Source organism: Lynx canadensis, chromosome F1, assembly GCF_007474595.2.
Source record: "Lynx canadensis isolate LIC74 chromosome F1, mLynCan4.pri.v2, whole genome shotgun sequence".
NCBI lineage: Eukaryota > Metazoa > Chordata > Mammalia > Carnivora > Felidae > Lynx > Lynx canadensis.
In genome coordinates this window covers 31548886-31569410 of record NC_044319.2, presented here as the reverse complement: position 1 = coordinate 31569410, position 20525 = coordinate 31548886, and the positions used below count along the sequence as shown (strand labels likewise).

General features: G+C 49.9%; 1 long non-coding RNA gene across 2 annotated transcripts in view; it reads right to left on the bottom strand.

Moving 5' to 3' along the window:
• Window positions 1–5663: 5663 nt before the first annotated feature.
• LOC115504730 overlaps window positions 5664–20525 on the bottom strand; it is a 28970-nt gene continuing 14108 nt past the window's right edge. Inside the window, exons 2-5 of one of the 2 annotated variants that reach the window (XR_004343084.1) lie at window positions 15464–15536; window positions 14036–14391; window positions 9062–11522; window positions 5664–7213 (exon numbers count right to left, since the gene is read on the bottom strand). This is a non-coding gene — a long non-coding RNA (uncharacterized LOC115504730). Of the gene's footprint in view, window positions 11523–14035; window positions 14392–15463; window positions 15537–20525 lie in introns of both variants that reach the window. The other variant, XR_003965775.1, reaches the window with a different exon arrangement.

Below are 20525 nucleotides of genomic sequence, written 5' to 3'. Positions count from 1 at the left end.
GCTGCAGCATCTTCAGGAGGGACTTCTCTGTGGGCTCAGACCCTAAAACAGTGATGGGGACAATGGAAGAGGACAGGCCTGGCCTGGGAATCCATCCCAAGCCTTAGACCCCTTGGCACTTTGCCAGAAAGCCCAAAGACTGTCCAGACAGGAAGGGGTAAGAGTGTTCTCTGCTTCCGGTGGGATGGCCTGGCTGAACCCCTGTTACTATGATCACGACTGCCATTGCGATATTATCATTAAGGTAGGGGCCCCTGGAGCCCAGAGAGTGGGATTCCTGATAAAGAAGCCGAGTGGCATTTAATTGTGACGATCATTTCACAATGGATACACATATCAAAACATCATGTTGTACACCTTAATTATTTACGATTTTTATTTGTCGAAAAACAAAACACAAAACAAAACAGGAAGCAAAAGCCAAGTGGGTATCAGCCTTGAGCTGATAGTCAGCCAAATTTAGAACTTAGCATATGGAGAATTAAATGGAAAGCAATTGCTGAAAGCTACCTACACTGGCTCTTTTAGTGAGCTGCCGTGGGTCCTGCGCCCACAGGGAGCTATCTCAGGCTGCCTTGGAGGGACAGATATGGAGCTCTGCGCCCCGGTTCTCCAAGTGCCTGGCTGCGTGCCTCTGCCCCCATACTTGGTCCACGCCTGACCCCAGCGGTACGTGCTCAGCCAGGCCCTGCCTCGTCCCCAGCCCTTTCCTCGTCCCCAGCCCCTTCCCTGAACTGGAAGGAAGGCCCCCGTACCTACTGCCTTCCCATGCTTGGCCCTGACTCAAGCCAGGCCTGAGACGGCAGCGGGGCAGGGAGGAAGCTTGGCCCACCCGTTAGCCTGACTCGGCCTGGGACAGGAAATGCTTCAGCCAGTTTCAAAGGCTCTGTAGCCAAGGGAAGGAAGCCACTTGAGGTGGGTCCCCAGGACAGACCAAGGCTTTCTAGAAGGTGGAATAAATAAGAATGCCAGGCTTGGAGCCTTGGGGAAAAGGTTGCATGCCCTGTGCCTGGCTAGGCTACAAAGTTCACAGTGACCAGTGAGCAGGACTCAGATCTGCCCCCGAAATGCAGTGCTTATAGAGGACTGAACCTGTGGCTTCCACACCAGCCGCACCTTCTTCATGGCCTGGCCTCCAGGGGTGGGAGACTAGTGGGCCTTAGTGGCCCTGCCCCTGGCATGTCATTCCTACGGCAACAAATAGATGCCCAAACACCAAGTGATGAAATTCTCTCTTCCTTGCAAAGACTTTTGCAACTTAGCTTGGCGTCCACCCCTCCAATTCACATCTAACTTTGGTCCATTCGCTGACCGCCAAGTCCCTTCATCTGTTTGTTCTCAGGAAAGAGAATTCTGAGTCAAAAAGGTGTCTGGATAAAGTCAGGCAGATGGTCTCCCCAGCCCCACACTGGCAGCCTCCTGGATCAGCCCAGGCAGGGGCTCCCTGGGAAACCAACTTCCTCCCCACACCTGACTTCTCCTCGCCCCCTGAGAAGGAGCCCCTGGCGAGCACCCACCCTGTGCCTTTTGCCAATGTTGTATGTGCCTCCTCTGTTAAATCAGCAGACCAGCCAGGAAGCTAAGGCCTGAAAGCTCCAGTATCGCTCTCAAGGCCTCAATGCTGTTAGTAAAGGACAGAACCAGGACAGGAATCCAGGTTTGACTGACTCCTTAGGGACCTTTTACTTCATTCTCCCAAGCGCTCTTAAGTCATAGTGGCAGAAGTGAGCCACCAAGTGAGGACTACCTGACTTTTTCTTTCTTTTTGTTTTTTTGGTTTTTTTTTTTTTTGACTCTGGACACCTTATGGGCAACACCATGCCACACTGACTCAGTGGTGACAAGAGGGTAAGTGTCCCTGGAAGGCACCTCTTGAAGTTAATTGGGACAAGCCCATCTTCTGTTCAGCCCTCTACATAATCCTTCCAGGTCTAGTCACTGCTTCCTCTCACAGGAGTCGAAGGTTTTTAGTCCTTCAGCCTCTTCAATGGGGCAACAGACATCAGGGAATATCTTGCCCACCTCTCCCTTCTCCCTGGGACCAGAGTGCTTGACCCATTTCCTTGATGCAGCTATTAAATTCTTGTAGAAGGGAGGAAGTAGGGAGCTGAGTGGAAAATTGGGAAAGAGGGAACAAGACTGCAGACAACCTACTGTGGTAGGTGGATCTCCAGCCATAAATTTATTCCATAATAAATAGAACCACTCACCTTTTATTTGTAGGCAGATTGGAGATGTCGCCACTAACAGATGTCACCTGGACACCAGCACAATCCACTGGGGCATCACACAGCAGCTCTCAGAACATGTGGACTGTCTCATGGGCTAACTATGGAGAAACCCTACCCAACAGATCCCCACCCAGCCCACTGGCCACCCCCAGCCTCCCACCCCCAGACTCCCTGGCTCCACAAGGAAGCCTTGATTCCCCTAAGGTTCTGGTGAGAGCTTCACCAGAACATGGAGATCCTGGCTCTAAAATCCTACCCAATCTTTTAGTCCTGTCTTGTGGGAAATGGCCAGGATAGTTAGACGGGAAGAAGGATCCCACTCCTGACCTTAAAAACCCTCCAATCTCTCACATGCTGCTGGTGGAAGTATAAATTGGTACAACCTGGAAAACTTGCTGACAAACACACTACAGTTAAACATAAGCCTAGCAGTGCCACCCCTTGTATATAAGCAATAGAGATTAGTGGTTATGCTCACCAAAAACATGCACAGAAATGTCCGTTATATTCTATTTGTAACAGTTCCAAACTGGAAGCAACCCAGATGCCCATCAATAGGAGAACGGATAAATGAATGGGTTATATAATCAATATGTATATAATTTTATATATTTGTTTTATATTACCTACATATATGATTTCTATATATTACATTTGCTATGCAGCATTACATATGCCATACAGCAGTTAAAAAGAGGAAACCACTACATATAGCATCAAGCGCGAACCTCACAGACATTCTGTTGAGCAAAAGAAGCCAGACTCTAACCATATGATTCCATTTCTGTGAAGGTCAGGAATAGGCAAAGTGAAATATAGCAGTAACCTCTTCCCGGGAGCAGGGTGTTTTCTGGGAGAGTGCATGAGGAAGTTCTGGGGTGCTGGAAATGTTCTCTACACGTATCCAGGTTGAGGTTCCCCACGTGTATATATACATCACGTATTTCAAAATCCATCTGGCTGTATACTCAAGCTTTGCCAACTTCATTAGGTAAGTTACACTCACCACCTACCCTTCCTGCTCCCTGCCAAAAAAGAAGGCAACAAAAATTTTAGATGATATTGTTTTGGTTTATTTGGTTTGTGTTTTGTTTCTGATTAATTTCACCGCTGGGAAAAATTAGTGGGCAGGCTCAAGTCTCACTTAAGTCCATCGTATTATAGGTAAATACTATTTCATTGTATATGGCCAGGGAGAGAACAGCTGTTCCCCGTGTCTTAGCTAGGTCCGAGACTGGTTTCCTGTGAGCATGTGAGTGTGTGTGTGTGTGTGTGTGTCTGCATGTGCATGTGTGTGTCGTATGATGTTCAGTTAGATGATGATCTGCCAGGGGTCAGAGATTGTGTGTGTCAAATTCCCCTTAACACCCGCACCACCCACAGAGATTGATTTCAACAAAATTTATTGTATGTCTACTAGGTGCCATACTCTATGCTGGGGACTGGGGATATAGCAAAGAACAGGAAAAAAAAGTGCCTAGTTTTGGTGATACCAATCAAGATTGGTCGACAGTGGTTATAGGGTGGAGGAAAGATCATTTTCAGATTCTTTCCAACTTCCTTTGGGATCTGGGGCAGGCCTCACATCCTCCAGCATTTTGCCTTTTCCAATAAAGAACTCCAAGTTGCTCCTCTGCAGGCTGGAAAGAGGGGTGGGGTGTGAGCCAACAGGTCAGAGTACCACAGTTATGCCACCAGTCAAAGCCTGCAAAATGACTAATATGGTTTTAGCTAATATGAAGGACCCCCCAGAGCAGTCAGGGACAATCACTAAAGTGTCAGGTCATTAGGAAGGGCAAGCACAGACACACTTTTGTTCCTGGTCCTGCCGCCTCCTCTCTGGGTCACTGTGGACAGGTCACTTAATCCTCTGAGCCTTTTTTCTCATCGGTAAAATAGGATGGTCATGTCTACCTCAAAGGGCTATTTGTACGGGTAAAATAAGCTAGATCAGCGCTTCCGTGGCACACAGTCATCGGGAAATATGTAGTAGCTATTGAAATTAATTGGAGAGACAGAATATACACATCCAAACTGAAAACGTTCACTCACCTCCCACTCGAATCTAAAGTATGCCTGTTCCCACTCCTCAGCCTTGCACACAGCTCTTCAAACTCCTACACCCTCTGCCAAATCAGGAAACTTCCCACCTTCAAAACCAGAGACATGCCATCTTCAGCAAGGCTTCCCAAACTCACTTGTTCCTCCGTGGCAAATACCCCTGCTTCAGACCTCACATCTCTGCTGCCAGGAAAGCTGTTCTCATGATTGAACTCCCTTGTTTTTCCATCAGACAAGGAGATGCTTGTGGGCAGGGGCTGTGTCCCCTGATCAGATTAGAGTTCTGACACCAGCCACTATGGAGTCCTTGACTCATGGCCTGCAGAAGCCACACCTGATTCCACCTCAAGGTCTTAGCACGTGCCCCGGCCAGGACCTGGGATGCTTGCTGCTCTGCTCCTTTCTCTCCCTTCTCTCAGCAAGTTGCCAAATGAACTCTTAGATACCCTCCAGGACTCCGCTTAAACACCACTTCCTTCAGGAAGCCCTCCTTGACTCCTGGACTGAAATTCCTTATTTTACCCTCTCAAGGCATCCAGTAATTCTCCTTCAGAGCACTGACAGCCAAGAATAATTACATACCAGCAAGACTCCTTTAAATGTTGCAAGTTCAATGAGAACAGGGACATTGTTTTCCCTAGTATAGTCTCAGCACTTACTTAGTTCAGTGTTTGGTGGGTGCATAACAGAAGTGCAATAAACACTCTTTGAATGAATGAGTGAATGAATGAATGAGTGAGTGAGTGAATGAATAAATATAGCCTCTCCTCACCATTCCCAGGTCTTAGCACGCATCTGTCCATACAACACCCTCAGGTGCCAAGGAAAAGGACAGATATAAGGACCGTCATCTGCTTCTAGCTGAGGTATATTTATTTCTTCCTAGGAACTTGTTACCTTTTTTCCCGGTTGAGCCGAGTCTTCAGGTTTTCTGGACAACACTCCCCACCCCCACCCCGTACACACCCTGTGCCACCAACACTGAAGAACACACACATTCCTCAGTCAGAAGAAAAGCTTCCAAAGGGTTTTCCCCAACAGGGGGAACGGGGCAGCAGGCTCATACCACGGCAGCGACCACGGGCTAAATATACCCTGCTTTGCATCCTGTGTGCTTGAAAGCACACCTGGTAGGCACGCATCACAGGCTTGGAAGCGTACCTCACCCGTTCACCTGCTCCAGCTCCAAGAAGCTGCCCCCACTGCTCCCACAGCCCCACTGAAAGAACCTGGCTGGATCCTCTGGTCTACCCCCGCCCCACTTCACCCCCACTACCACCCCCCACCCCCACCCCTGCCCTACCACCCCCACCCACCCATACCCCCACCACACCCCACTCCACCCCACCCCACGCCAATATTTTGCCTTTGCCCAGTTCTGACATGTGGTTAGACAGGTGCCCACCAAAGCCTTGGGCAGCAGCCAGAATCCGTGGGGCTCTATAGTGCGGATCCCCACCCCAGGGGGCGGGGGCCAGGAAAGCACTGACGCAGGTGGCCTGCAGTCTGGTTACTGTCTGTTCTTCCTGTTGCAACAAATCACTGTATTTCTCTGAGCCTGTTTCCTCAGTGGTAAAATGGGGGTGGGGAGTGACCATACCTGTGCGTCCCCCCCCCCCCAGGCTTATAGTACAAACCAACCCCAGCTGGGAGAATGGAGAGAAGGCCCTGCAATGGGCTGGCCACCGTACAGAACATTGAGGAAACAAACATGAAGGAGATTGGCCCCTGCCCTCGAAGGGGCCACGTCAGCAGTAAACAAACATTCACATTCCAGCGTGACAGAGGAGTGGGAGGGGTGCCACCAATGGGCCACACAAGAGGAGCAGATGCCAGGGTGATGGACACCTGTGGAGCGTGCAAAAGATCCTCCACCAGGAACTCAGGCCAACCAGATCATAACTCTTGCCCTCTGGCTGTGTGACCTTGGGCAAGTTACTTAGCCTCTCTGTGCCTGCTCTGTGCCTCATAGAGGTGATATGAGGACGAGGATACGTAAATGAACTTTTGTAAATGAACTTACGTAAAGTACTTAGAACAGTTCCAGGGGCAAAGTAGGCACAAAATAAATGTTAGCTGTTATTCTTATTATCTTTAATTCATTCAACCAATATGTACAAGGCTCTGTTTCAGGCACAGGGAACATGTCAGTAAACAGAACAGACTGGAAAAATCTGCTCTCGTGGAGCTTACATTCTGGGAGGGGAGGGAGACCTATTTAATACACAGTAAAACCTTGGCTTTCGAGTAACTTGGTCTGCGAATGTTCTGCAAGACAAACACACATTTCTAATAAATTTTAACTTGATAAACAAGTGATGTCTTGCCATATGAGTAGTATGTGATCACAACAATGATTCTTGAAATTTCCTTTGATATATAAGTGCTTTGGATTACAAGCATGTTTCTGGAGCGACTTATGCTTGCAAACCAATATTTTACTGTATTTGATGAGGGTGCTTTGGAAAAGAAGGAAGGAGAGAAGGGGAATAGAGTTCCAAGCCATGGGGGAGGGTTTCCATTTTAAGCATGGTGGTCAGGGAAGGGCTCACTGGGAAGGGGACATCCACCGGAAGAACCAGGGTACAAGCAGAGTAGCATCAGGGGCCGTCTCCTCTGGTCCTATGAATACATCTTTAGTTGCAAAAGAGAAATGACCAGGAATGTGAGGATTAAATTAGAAACTACAAAACGCCAGGCATACACTGAGCCCAGAATAAATGTCAGCTCCTCCCTTTCCCTTTTGTCCCCAACGACTCCTCTCCAGTCATCAGGGAATTTGAGATCTCCCAACCAGAGCATGCTTCCTTCTCGAGCCTCTCTCGGCGCCCTTACCTGGGTCCTTGCAGGCAGGGTGGTCTCAGGTCCCAGGAGCGTGCAGTGGGCTGTGGAGTGTTCTGAAGAAGACTGAGAACCTGAGCCTGGAGGCCAGAGGGCAGCTATCAGCCCCGCAGCCTTCTAGAGGTGGGACCTTGGCCAGGGACAACAATCACAACTGTCACTTATGCCAGGCACTTATTCATTTTATCCTTCCATCAGCCCTGGGGGGCGGACAGGAAAAGTGACCCTTGGGGAGGTTCACCGGGCAAGAAGCAGAGAATCTAGGGCCAGATCCTAGCTGTGGCACTCCAATGTCCCAGCTCTCAGATTTACCAGAAAGAAAGATGAAATCAAAACCAGAACACCGGATTAAATTTGAGCTTCAGATAATCAAGAAATCGTTTTTTAGTATAAGTCTGTCCCAAATATTGAACGGGACATACGTACAGTAAATTATCACATTGTTCGTGTGAAATTCAAATATAACTGGGTGGCCTGTGTTTTCCCCAGGCTTTCAGCGGATCTATCACATAGGTCTCCCAACATCGGAAGTCACTGCCTCCCGGGGACTTGGAAAGTCTAGAGGATTTAGACGTAAAGGCACCAACCGAGGAGGCCAGCAAAGGTCCTGGCACACCCCTTGTTTGAAGTGAGCTCTCACTTGAAGGTGGGTTGAGGCTCATCCCATACAGCCAGTAAGCAGGCAGAGGGGCCTCTGTTCTAGCTCCTGAGCTTTAGGAGGCCCGGACATGACTCTTCAATGGCCAAAAAAGACTACAGGGCCAAGAAGTACCCACCCAGAGCCTGTGTCCCCCAGCCGCGCTCTAGCACGAGGACCCCGAAAGTCACTGCCCAATGGGCCCTAAGCCAGCTTGCAGGGCTTGTGAGGATTTCTACCCTGGGCCTTTTGAGGGCCGACCTCATGGCTGGTGGGGACACCCCTGATTAGGACTGCCCGATAAAATACAGGGAGCCTAGTTACATTTGAATTTCAGACACACAAGGAATACTGTTTTAATGCAAGTATGTCCCAAACTTGACAACCTTTCCCTGGGCCCAAGGACGCCCATTGCTGTTTGGCGATGTGTCAGTGTGCGGGTGGGGCTGTCTACATAGGCACTGGTGATACTGGTGGCCCCCCAAGATACAGGATGGAACCAGAAATGGGAAGAAAAGGTGGGTGGGCCACCGTCTGGGAACACATTTGTTCTCCTACGCTGAGCCCTGCAAATACCAGCACCTCCCACTTCTCTCTGCTGTCCCCACCCACCTCTGAGCTACCAGCCCTGCCTTCCCCAAAGGGACTGCTCTTGAGTGGGGCACCAGGGAGCTGGCTGGCTCGTCCTCTGTCCAGCCCCCCAGCCTTGGACACCAGCCCCGCAGCCCCTCCATCCCTACCCTCAAGCCTCTATCTGCCACTATCTCTGCGGCCTCCCCAGTCCTCCCAAGGTTTGCTCTCCCCACAAGGCCCCGAGGGCGTCAGTTGAAGAGATGGGTTGGAGAGATTGGGTAATGGGTGTTCTGGTCTAGACAAGTCTGACCCAGCCAGCCCCACAGGAGGAAGGTCAGAGACTGGCCAGCGGGGAGAGCAGCGGGTCTGGGTGGAGGTGGGGGTGAGGGCTGCTGGGAATTCAGATGCCCTCCTTGACCCAGTCTAGAACCCTGCGGAAAATGCTGTTCTCTCCCCTGGAGGAACTTCTCCTCAGGACTGAGGTGAAGAGTGAGGACAATGAACTTCTACCCCTGGGCCCCAGGCTGCAGAAAGGCCTCTGCTCTGGACGCCTCCCATATCTGTATCTCGTTCGTACCTCAGTCCTAACACCGAGTATGTGTAGAATGCTTGCATCAGTGCCCGGGACGTGCTAGTGCTCAGCACGCTACTGCTTCTATCATCATCATCACTACTTAAGAATGATACATGACGACATTTTTACGCTCATCTTACTCACTGCATGGTGAATTCCGAAGGACTGGGCAGACCTGTGTTTCGTTCATTTTAGTGGTCCCGGCGCCTGGCACAGACAAATATGTGTTCAGTAAATGTTAGTCTAGTGAAAACAATGGATAGCGTTTAATTGTTCCCGTTGGCATGTCCCTGACTTTCCCCCAGTGTCTCCGTGCTACGTGCACACAGACCACAATAAACCGTCCCTGGCTTCTATTTTTGCCGTGCCTCCTTTTCACAAGGTCTCAAACCTCTCCAACTCTTCACACCCCCGTTGCCTGTCCCCACTCCTAGATGCTTCCACCAGGGTTTTCGCCTCCCCAGTGCTCCCCACTGGGCGCCACCAGCCACTGCTGCCAACGGCTTGGAGCGGGGGTGTCAGGGGCCCTGGACTGGGGCGACGGTGGATGGGGTCAGAGTCTTTGAGGGAACATCTTTCCGTTTTATTTGCAGTCCTCTTTCTAGTGCTTGGAGAGTATCAGGCTGGGCTGTCTGTCCCCTCCCCTGATGGGCTGCGGGTCACTTCTCCCCCTAATGTCGGGAGTGCGGTTTCCCACCTCCTTCCCGGGGCGAGTCCTCCTCAGCGGCTGCAGGGACTGGGGAGCAAAACTTCTGTAGGACAGCCCCCAGCCAGACACGTCTAACCCTGTCTCAGGCCCGTGAGGGACCCTGCTACGGCTAGTCCGAGGAGTCACAGGCACACACACTCAGCCTCACCCCACACACTCACCATCACATACACACCCTCCTGCACACTCTCATACACTCACGACCTCACCCCTCCTGATCGCCTCTACTGTCAGCAGCTCCACAGATAAGCTACAATGTGACCAACCCACAAAACACACGCTGCTGTCGTAAACCCCGTTTAGTACTTAGGAGCCCCAGTTAGCAGGGGACGCGATGTTTTAAAAATCTCTATTTTCATTTTTTTTCAAAATTAGCACTTCTTCCTTAGAATCCTGTAGAATCCCTCTACATCCCCTTCTTCTAGACCTCTGCATCCCTTCTGCTCCCTCTCTCTCGGCCCAGAACTTCTTGCTTGTTGCACCCCATCAACACCCCTAAAGATCCAGAGCTAGGGAGGCCCAGCCCCACGGAGGGCAGGCTGGGGAGGGACAGAAAGCCTCTGCATGACCCCTGCCATCTCCGGATACTTTGCTGGGCTTGTGAGCCCGGGGGCCCCAGGGGAGGGCATCAGAGGGCCTCGTGCTCAGGGGCAGGGCTGAGGACACCCTCTGTTCTGGGCATCTGGGCGGCTTGCCGTCTGGCCTCAGCCACCCACACATGCAGTGATCTCTCAGTCCCGGGCTCAGCCTGGGTGCTGCTGGGGGCCTGCACTCTGCCTCCCTCCTTGTCTCTCCTCTCCAGCCCTCTTCCGCTTTCTCCTCATCCCTGCCCAGGCCCCTGCGGGTCCCATTTTGCTCCCCCACCCCCACTCCTTCTCTCCCCTGCACCTGTTTCTTCCTCTTTCTCCCTCTCCATCTTGTTGGCTCCTCTGAGTCACTTGCTTCCACACCATCCTCTCCTTAACTGATAGCCGGTGGCCCCTCGCTGTCCCCTGAAGTGCAGGGCCTTTCAGGAATCCCCTTCTGAGAGCTCTGATCAGGCCTCAGGGGACCCGAGGGGCAGGTGGGGGAGGGGTGGATAGCAAAAATAGCTCCTTATCTGAGCCTGAGGGAGGCCAGAGCAGGGGAGGAGCTGAAAGGTTTCCAAGCCCAGTGGAGAGGACAGAGGACCAAGAAACCGGCACCTGTGATAGTGTCTGTGCCTGAAGTGTCTGCAGGGTGCCCCTGGTCTTCCCATGCCAGGATGTGCCACTGGACCTGGCCTCATTGCTCCTACTGTGGGGTTTTGAGAACTGGTGACAGGCACAAAGACACTGAGGCAGGTCTTACAACATCAGGACTGGGGTTGCTTATGCCATTCCCAGTGGCTGCGTGCCCGAGGGGAGCTGGGTGCAGTGCTGTGCTGAGGGCCCCCATCAGTTCCTGCTCTGTACCTCCGGGACACCCTTCCCTTCACGTGGACATCTTTTCCCTTCCGCCCACCCAAATCTCCACATCCCAGGGCCTACCCTCTGTGAAGTCCAAGACCGTGGGAAACCCTCCCTTGGCCTTTCTGTCTCTTAATTCCAGCCTGTGCCCAGCAGGCGCTATTTGTTGCCCGTTGTTCCGCGGGGGTCCTCCCGACTGCCGCTCTGCTGCCCGATGACAAGGGCAATGCCTTAGACATTTTTTTCTGAGACACAAATAAGCAGCAGCAGCATTATGGTCATTATGAGTTTATTTCTCTTATCATCATCGTATGGTTGAATTCTCCTCCAGAAAGAAACTCCCATTTGATAAAAGCTTTCAAAATGCCCTTTGCTTCCAGGACACGATTTCATTTCATCTTCACTGCACCCCTCAGGAGTGGACATTGTAGCTCCCATTGAATAGGGGAGGGGAAGGGAGCTCAGGGCCCTGCAAAGACAGCAAGACTGGATTCAGCGCCACCCTGTACAACTGGACCTTCCGTCCTCCCGAAAGCTCTCTCTTCACTTGGCCTCAAGGACACCAGCCTTCCTGGCTCTCCTCTTGCCTTCCTGGTTGCTCCTTCTCTTCTCCTGGGCTTCTCAGAGTCCCCAGGGCCCAGCCCTTTTCCTTTTCTCTGTCCGCACTTATACTCTTCATGACCTCATTCAGGCTCATGGCCACTGTCTAAAGGACGACACCTCAAACACAGTTCTAGTCCAGACCTTTCTCTTGCCTACCTGCCTACCCGACATGCCCGGCTGGAGTGACAGACATCTCAGATGAAGTAGATCTGAGGCTACTCCAGTTCTCCCCAGGCCTCTCTGGAACCTGCACCATGGGGCACATGGGTGGCTCAGTCCGTAAAGCATCAGACTTTGGCTCAGGTCACAATCTCATGGCTTGTGAGCTTGAGCCCCACATGGAGCTCTAGGCTGACAGCTGAGAGCCCAGAGCCTGCTTGGGATTCTGTGTCTCCCTCTGTCTCTGCCCCTCTCCCACCTGTGCTTTCTCTCTCTCTCAAAAATAAATAAACATTAAAAAAAAGAAGAAGGAAGAAAGAAAGAAAGAAAGAAAGAAGAAAGAAAGAAAAAAAACCTGCTCCATTCTGTCCTTCCCGGTTTCAGCCCCTGGAAACTGCAACTTCTCTTGTCAAATACCCGGAGGCTTTCTTTGCTTCCTCTCTTTCTTTCCATCCCCAAATCCAATCTGCAGGCGATCCCACTGGCTCTTCCCTCATCTATACCCAAAATCAACCTCTTCCCCCACCACCACGGTATCTCCCTTGCTCCAAGTTGCCCTCCCCTGTGACCTTCGGGTCCCACCAGGCCCTAGTTGGTCTCTGTTTCCACCTTCTACCTGCCCAGCAGTGGGAGTGTCCTTTACACATAGAAGTCAGATCGCATCACGTCTGTGCTCAGAGCTAGCCTCCATTCTCTGCTCTGGACCCTGCCAATCCCCATCTCTTTCTGCCTCCCTGCCCCACCCCCTTCTCTCTAGCTCTGGCTCTCAAACACAAAAGCCTGCACTTTCCTGCCTCTGCACTTTGACCTGGCTGTTCCCTCTGCCTGGAATACTCTTCCTCTGGAACTACATGGATAACTCCTTCACTTGCCCTGACCACCGTGTTAGGATTGCAGCCAGAATCAACCTCAGCCCCAGTCACACACACTACTGGTCCCCGTTTTTCTGCTTCACTTAATCGTTATTTCACTGTCTTTAAGATCTAATTTACTTATCTCTTACAGTGATTATGGACTGTCTCCCCATTCCCCACGAGAAGCAACCCGAGGGCAGAGGCGTCAATCTTTTTGGTTTGCTGCTGTATCTCAAGTACCAATAGTGGCGCCTGGCACATAGTAGGCACTCAATAAATATTCCATGACTTAATGAACAGATTATCCCTTTCTCCTCTTTTGCTTGTCTGTGTGCTAGAACTTCTTGAGGCTCCAGCTAAGAAGCTGGCCAGGTGGACATGTTCTATTTTCTTAGCCCAGTAACTTAGGAACAAGGCAAGGGAGGCCTTAGAAAGCCAGGAAGCTGCTAGGACAAGTTTGGCTGGTCCATCAAACAACAACAACTGCTTGGGTTGGGCTGAGCCCAGCCATGACCTGTGCATATGGCGCCTCCCTCATCGCCCTCCCATTCCAAACCCAAGGGGCCCAGCTGAGCCCCGTGTCACCTAGCCTGCAATGTGCCCCACCTACCGCCCTGACCTGTTTTCTCTCATTCACTCCTCCTCACAGCTTCTCCAAACCCCTCCCTGCGGGGGGAAGCTGCCTCCCAGTTCCACTCCCACATGGACCAAAAGATGCTTGCATGGATCTGGACGCCCTCGGCACTGGGTGCAAGCAACTTAAATACTGCCGCCCCCCACACGTACACCCCCAGGGTGGTTTATACCACAGGAGCTGCTATGGAGGCAGGCTACTTCCATTCAAATGCAAGCGCCACTGCTAACCAGCTTTGTGAGTGTGGACAAGTCTACTGTGCTCCCCAAACCTTAATTTCCTCATCTGTAAAGTAGGACCTGTGGCTGCCTTTGAGGGTTGCTGTCAGAGAATCTACTCACAGAGAATCTGGTGCTGCACCTGGGGCCCAGTGGGTGCTGAATCATGGTTACTGCTCCATGAACTCCCACTTCTTGAGGGCCCACCGTGTGCCCAGCACTGTTAAAGGTGCAGGCGGCCGTCCCGTGCGTGGTGGGTGGGGGGAGGGGACAGCGTCCTTCTTAATGGACGGGCGTTGAGATGAAGTGCTGCCGCCCGGAATTGCTACTGGAATTCTGCCTTGGATTGCAAGCAGATAGAAGACACGGTGCGTGTGACTTGGGTCAGGGTGGGGGTGGGGGGCGCCCCAGAAACTGTCCTAACTTCTTGCTGTCTGAGAAAGGAGCAACGTTTATCGGGGAAAAATATCCACTGGTGTTGCAAAAAGACTTGAGGCTCATCTGCAAAACTCACGGAGGGCGAAAGGGTTTGGGGTCAGGCAAGTCTGGCTCAAAGCCCAGTCCCGCAGAAAAAAGGCTGGAAGGATATTCTCTTCTCTGCGTAGGGCTCACTTTCTCTCTCCAGGTCTCTCGTGAGCATGCCGCTGGCAGTGATGTCAAAACAGGCTACCACCACTGCGTCCTCAGCGTCTCTGACATCAGTGGGCAGTGTGGGAGGACGGCGGGTCACCGGCGACCAGCTGCTTATTGAGGCCATCTTCTCCAGAGGTGACATTGTGCTGTATCTGTGCTGGCTGGCACCACACCCCGCACCTCTGTTACACTGCAAAACTTCTGCCTTCCCGGCTGGCTGAGCCAGGTGACCTCCCCCTGAAAAGAAAGGAAGGAAGGAAGGAACAAAGAAAAAAGGGTCTCTCTTTCTTTCTTCCTTCCTTCCTTCCTTCCTTCCTTCTTTCTTCTTTCTTTCTTTCTTTCTTTCTTTCTTTCTTTCTATATATTTTTGAGAGAGAGACAGACGGACAGACAGAGCATGAGCAGGGGAGGGGCAGAGAGAGAGAGAGAGGGAGACACAGAATCTGAAGGAGGCTCCAGGCTCTGAGCTGTCAGCACAGAGCCTGATGCGGGGCTCACACTCACTAGCTATGAGATCATGACCTGAGCCGAAGTCAGATGCTTCACCGACTGAGCCACCCAGGAGCCCCACAAATGTCTTTAAAATGAACAAAAGAATGGAAAACAGAGTAGTTGCTGCTGCTGCTGCTATGAACCTCTAGGCAAATTTAGGGAAGCCAAGCTGCCCTTCTGCACCCCTGCTTGGTTTCCAAAACCCTGCTCCTCCCTCTCTTCATTCCCAGGCTCTGCATTTACATCACATATTTAAATATTCACAGTTTGGGGGGCACCTGGGTGGTTCAGTCGGTTGAGCATCTGACTTGGGCTCAGGTCATGATCTTGCAGTTTGTGAGTTCGAGCCCTGCTTGGGGCTCTGTGCTCACAGCTCAGAGCCTGGAGCTTGCTTCGGATTCTGTGTCTCCCTCTCTCTGCCCCTTCCCTGCTCATGCTCTGTCTCTCTCTGTCTCTCAAAGATGAATAAACGTTAAAAAAATTTTTTTTAAATATTCACAGTTTTGCCTGAAATAGATGAGAATCATGAAGCTTGCAATGTTTCCCAAGGATTACCAAAATCTCTTAATCCCCTTCTTTCCTGTAATATCCTGTAGGGAAACTGATTTTAACAAATGCATTTTTAAATTGCTCAAACGTTTTCAAACACATGGCTCTAGAGTATCAGGAACAGCTTCCATATTGAGGCATCAATGGTAGTCTTAGTTTGCACCAAATTGTGTGTGCGTGTGTGTGTGTGTGTACGTGTATTTTTTAATCCCAGCTTCCTCACTTACCTTGGGACCTGCCCCCAGGTGTTTGGCCCCCTGAGCCTCACCTGTAACACCCACATGACATTCCTCCAGGAGGAATCCACTGAGCACCTTCTATGGCAAGACCTTCTCCAAGCCCTGGACACAGAGGGAGCAAAACAAAGGAGATTTAACCTGTTGTGTGAGAGGAGCCAGACAACTAGTTATGTACCTCAGATCACTTTCAGCATTTAGAAGAAAAACGAAGCAAAGGAAGAGCACGGTGACCTACCTGCCCCTTGAGCTGCTGTGTGGATCGTACCACGTGTCGGGCCCACGTAGGAGCCTGGTTTCCTTGTCTCGCTCCGTCATCTCCTACAGCACCCCGACCAAGGGGTGGGAACGTCCCACCCACACTCCACATTATGAGGTATTTTTATTTTTTCTCTTTATCAGCAGAAACTCAGGATAGGAATGGCAGTGGGCATGGTGGTGGGCGTGTGAGATACTTTTCTATTTCTTCTCTTTACTGAGCCTACTACGTTCCAGGCAGTTGGCCTGCACAGCCTTTTTAAAATTGGAAACTTTTACATAAACACCCTGAGTTCTGGATCCTCTTGAAAAACTGGGACTCTAGCAGCACTGGGCATACCTTCCCTTGGGGCAACAAGTAGCCAGTGCCAAGAGGTGGCTAGTTACTTTCGAGAGCGTGAACGTTCTCTGGCTCACTAGCCCTTAAAGTCTCTTACACACGGCCAGCTTTGCTCGCCTGACTTATGTGCTCATCATAATGAATACACACAAACTAAGGGAAGAATACTGACAGAAACATATCAGGTTCTGACATTCCTCCCATGGAGAAGAGTCTATGTCCCTCCCCTTGAATTCGGGTGACTCGTGCTTGCTTCAGCCAACAGAGTCCAGTGGAAGTACCGATATGTCAGAGGCTAGAACATAAAAGCCCTTCCGCTCTGTTCACTGGAACTCTGTCTTCCAGAGTCCCAAACTACCATGTAAGAAGTCCAATTGCCCTGGGGCCACCATACTGTAAGGATGTCCAACCCACATACTTCCAAGCCACATGAAGAGGCCATATATGGGGACTCCAGTTGGCAGTCCCAACTGAGCCCAGCCTTTGAGCCATCCCGGTCCTGGCACCAAACATGTGAGTTAAGATGTGTCCAACATGTGAGTTAAGATGTTTCCAGATGATTCCAGCCCTTAACCAGCCACCTGTTCATGTCTTCCACCCTGAGGCCTCAGACATGTGGACAAGAGACAATTCATCCTCACTGTGCCCTTTCCAAATTCCTGACCATAGTAAAACGATTGTTGTTTATATGTTTTGGGGTGGTTTATGATGCAGCAATAGGTAATTGGAACAATGTCCATTAGGAAGGATCAACTGAGCCCAGAGCTGAAGGTAAGTAGGTAAAGAGAGGGGCACTGGAGCAGAGCATTTTGAATAGGGGTTTGGGGAAGACAGCAGGTACAAAAGCTCTCTGGTGGGAGGAATCTGGTATATTAAAAAACAATAAAGAAAGCAAGCAAGCAGAAACCCCTCTAGGTATTTCCAGCACTAACTATTTAATACAGGAAGTTAAATGTTTAAAAACAACAAAACGCTAGGGCTGAAAGACAAGTCAGAGAAGCTGCCATAGAATTCAAATTTAATACCAGCTTTCAAGATTCAGGAAGTTTCAAGAAACACAGGAAACCTTCCACAGTGATATGACTCTATTAGGAAGGCAGGTGATGTGACAGAAAGCACCTACAGGCGGCTACAAATCTTCTATCTATGAACCCAAAGCTCATGTAATTGTCCACTACTGCCCTGCTAGAGACACAGTAATATTTCTGCTTCTCTTCTACTTCCAAGTCTATCATAAGTGCCTCTCATTTGTGGAAACAAACCTAGAAGCTTATTGGCTGAGGATTCTGGGAAATGTGGTTTCTGGGCTTCTGGCTCCAGCAGCACTGGGGAGAGCGCAGAGGGGAAGGGGGACTGAGGTCAATGGGCGATCCAGCACACAAGGCACGACTGACCTCTCCTTCATCTCCTTCATCACTTCTGGTCATCTTGTCTTCCATTTCACTTCAGCTGCTCACCCTGTGATCATGCCCCATAATCTCAATGTCGTGTCTCCTGTCTTCCCAATTCACTCCCTCTGGAACCTGGATTCCAATAATTCTTCTATCTCCTGAGACTTACCCATCCTTCTTTTTCCCTCCATCTCCCCAGTGCCCCTCTCACCCCGATTAGATGATCTAGTCAATCACTGTAGACACTCATTTTAATACCCTCAACTCCCTGCCCCCTCTTCCTTCACTGTATTCTAGAAAAATGCCAGCTTTGGCTAAATCTAGCTCTCCACCTACTTAACACCTGTACCACAACAGCTAAACGTGTCTAGAAAACATCAACGATGGTAACTGACCTTACTGTAAATTCACAGCCAACTGAGGTCAGGTGGACACTTAGGGCTCCCCAGGAATCCTACCTAATTTCTCTTGTTCATTCGCCCTCCCACTCTCTAAGAAGACTTGCCAGAGAACTTTCATATGCTCCCACCACATCTGCCAACTTAAGTCTGTATCCAGATATTACACTTTCCCCCTGTTACTCTGGACACTGTTAGTGCTCCTTGCTGAAGCCAAACCCTCTCCTTAGAAACTAGAGCCCATCCTGTCATCTACCCAAGGACCTTATTCCAACAGTGTCTCTCTCCTTCATCATCACATTTTCACCCTCTAACATGTCACTCCCATTAGCCTACGGACATAATGCTATTTCCCTTATCTTTCAAAAATAGTCTTCGGGGTGCCTGGGTGGCTCAGTTGGTTGATTCCAGCTCAGGTCGTGATCTCATGGTTAGCAAGTTTGAGCCTCACGGCGGGCTCTGTGCTGACAGCACCGAGCCTGCTTGAGATTCTCTCCCTCTCTCTGCCCCTCCCTGGCTTTGTCTCTCTCTCTCTCTCTTCTCTCTCAAAATAAATAAATAAATAAATAAATAAATAAATAAAACCTTAAAAACAAAATAGTCCTCTCCTAATTCCATGTCCCATACCAGCTACTGACCCCATTTCTCTACTTCTTTACAGCAAAACTCTTCAAAAGATGTACCTGTACTCAATGTCTTCAATTCCTATCCTCCATTCTCTCTTGACCCCACTTCCATCAGTCTTTTCCTCTTACTTCTCCACAGAACACATCACCTCAAGGTGACCAATTACTGGCCAACACATTGATTCTCATTGAACTTGAACTGGGTATGAATTGAACATACCCAATTCCCATCTCACTTGGCCCCTCTGGACTTTTTAACTGAGCTGGTCACATGTTCCTTGAAACATTCATTTTCTTTCCCTGGCATCCAGGACCCCACCCTCTCCTGGTTTTTCCTCCTACCTCACTGGCTGCTCCTTCTCTGTGTCCTTTGCTGACTCTTTTTCATCTTCCTGACCCCAAATCATTGAAGTGCCCCAGGGCTCTGTCCTTGGACTGCTTGGTCTTCTTAAGAGCCCATTGAGGTGGGTGGTCCCGAATTTAAATAAGGACAATTCTCAGCCATGCTCATTGTTTTAAACACCTTCTATAGCCGATGACTCTTAAATACACATTTCCAGCTAGATCTGTTTCCTGAATTCCATTCTTGAACATCCAAATGCTTATTTGATACCTTCTGTGGGATGTTTAATATTTATCTCAAATTTAACACGTCCAACACCAAACTCCTGCTCTTACCTGCAAAGCCTGCTCTCCTATAGTCTTCTCATCTCTGTACATGGTCAATCCATCTTTCCAGTTGTTTGGGCCAAAAGCTTGGAGTCATCTCTGACTCCTCAGTTCCCGTCACACCCAGTCCTGAAAGCCCTGCCAAGAATCTAGATTCTGGCCACCACTCACCACTCCACCACAGGAACTGTGTTCAAGCCTCCCTCATCCCTCTCCTGGATTCTGACAAGAGCTTCCTAACTGGTCTCCCCAATCCTGTCCCTTCCCTCCTTCATTTTATTGTCAAAAAAGCAGGCGGGGATCCATTTAAAACCTAAGTCAAAGTCATGCCATTTCTCAGCTCAAAACCTGCCATCTCACTCAGAATAAGAACCAAAGTGCAAATGCCTGGGTTCTTCTTTGATCCCGTCTTCTATCCCCTTCTGTTGCAGCCACACTGTCCTCCTTGTTCTTGAGCATGGAAAGCATGCTCCCACCTCCGGGCCTTTGTATGTGCTGGTCTCCGCCTGGCATGTGCTTGCCTCATATGTCTGGCTTGCCTTCTTTTTAGGCCTTTGTTACAATGACACATTGTAAGTGAGACTTTCCTTGACCATCCTTTTAAAATCCTGGCCATCCTTCCTTCAAGGCCTTTCTTCTCTTTTCTTTTTTTTTCTTTTTAATGTTTATTTATTTATATGAAATTTATTGTCAAATTGGTTTCCATTCAACACCCAGTGCTCATCCCAACAGGTGCCCTCCTCAATGCCCATCACCCACTTTCCCCTCCCTCCCACCCCCCATCAACCCTCAGTTTATTCTCAGTTTTTAAGAGTCTCTTGTGGTTTGGCTTCCTCCCTCTCTTTTTTTTTCCTTCCCTTCCCCCATGGTCTTCTATTAAGTTTCTCAGGATCCACATAAGAATGAAAACATATGGTATCTGTCTTTCTCTGTGTGACTTATTGCACTTAGCATAACACTCTCCGGTTCCATCCACGTTGCTACAAAAGGCCATATTTCATTCTTTCTCATTGCCAAGTAGTATTCCATTGTGTATATAAACCACAATTTCTTTATCCATTCATCGGTTGATGGACATTTAAGCTCTTCCCATAGTTTGGCTATTGTTGAAATGTTTATTTATTTTTGAGAGAGAGAGATAGCACAAGCAAGGGAGGGATGGGGGGGGGGGGGACACAGAATCTGAAGCAAGCTCCAGGCTCTGAGCTGTCAGCACAGAGCCTGACGTGGGGCTTGAACTCACGAACAGTGAGATCATGACCTGAGCCAAAGTCCAACACTTAACCAACTGAGCCACCCAGGCACCCCTCCTTGATCATCCTTTTGAAGTAGGACCCCCTTTTCCCCTCCCTGTTCTGTTTTTCTCCTTAATGCTTTATTGCCAGCCAACTTGCTATAAATTTTTCCTGACT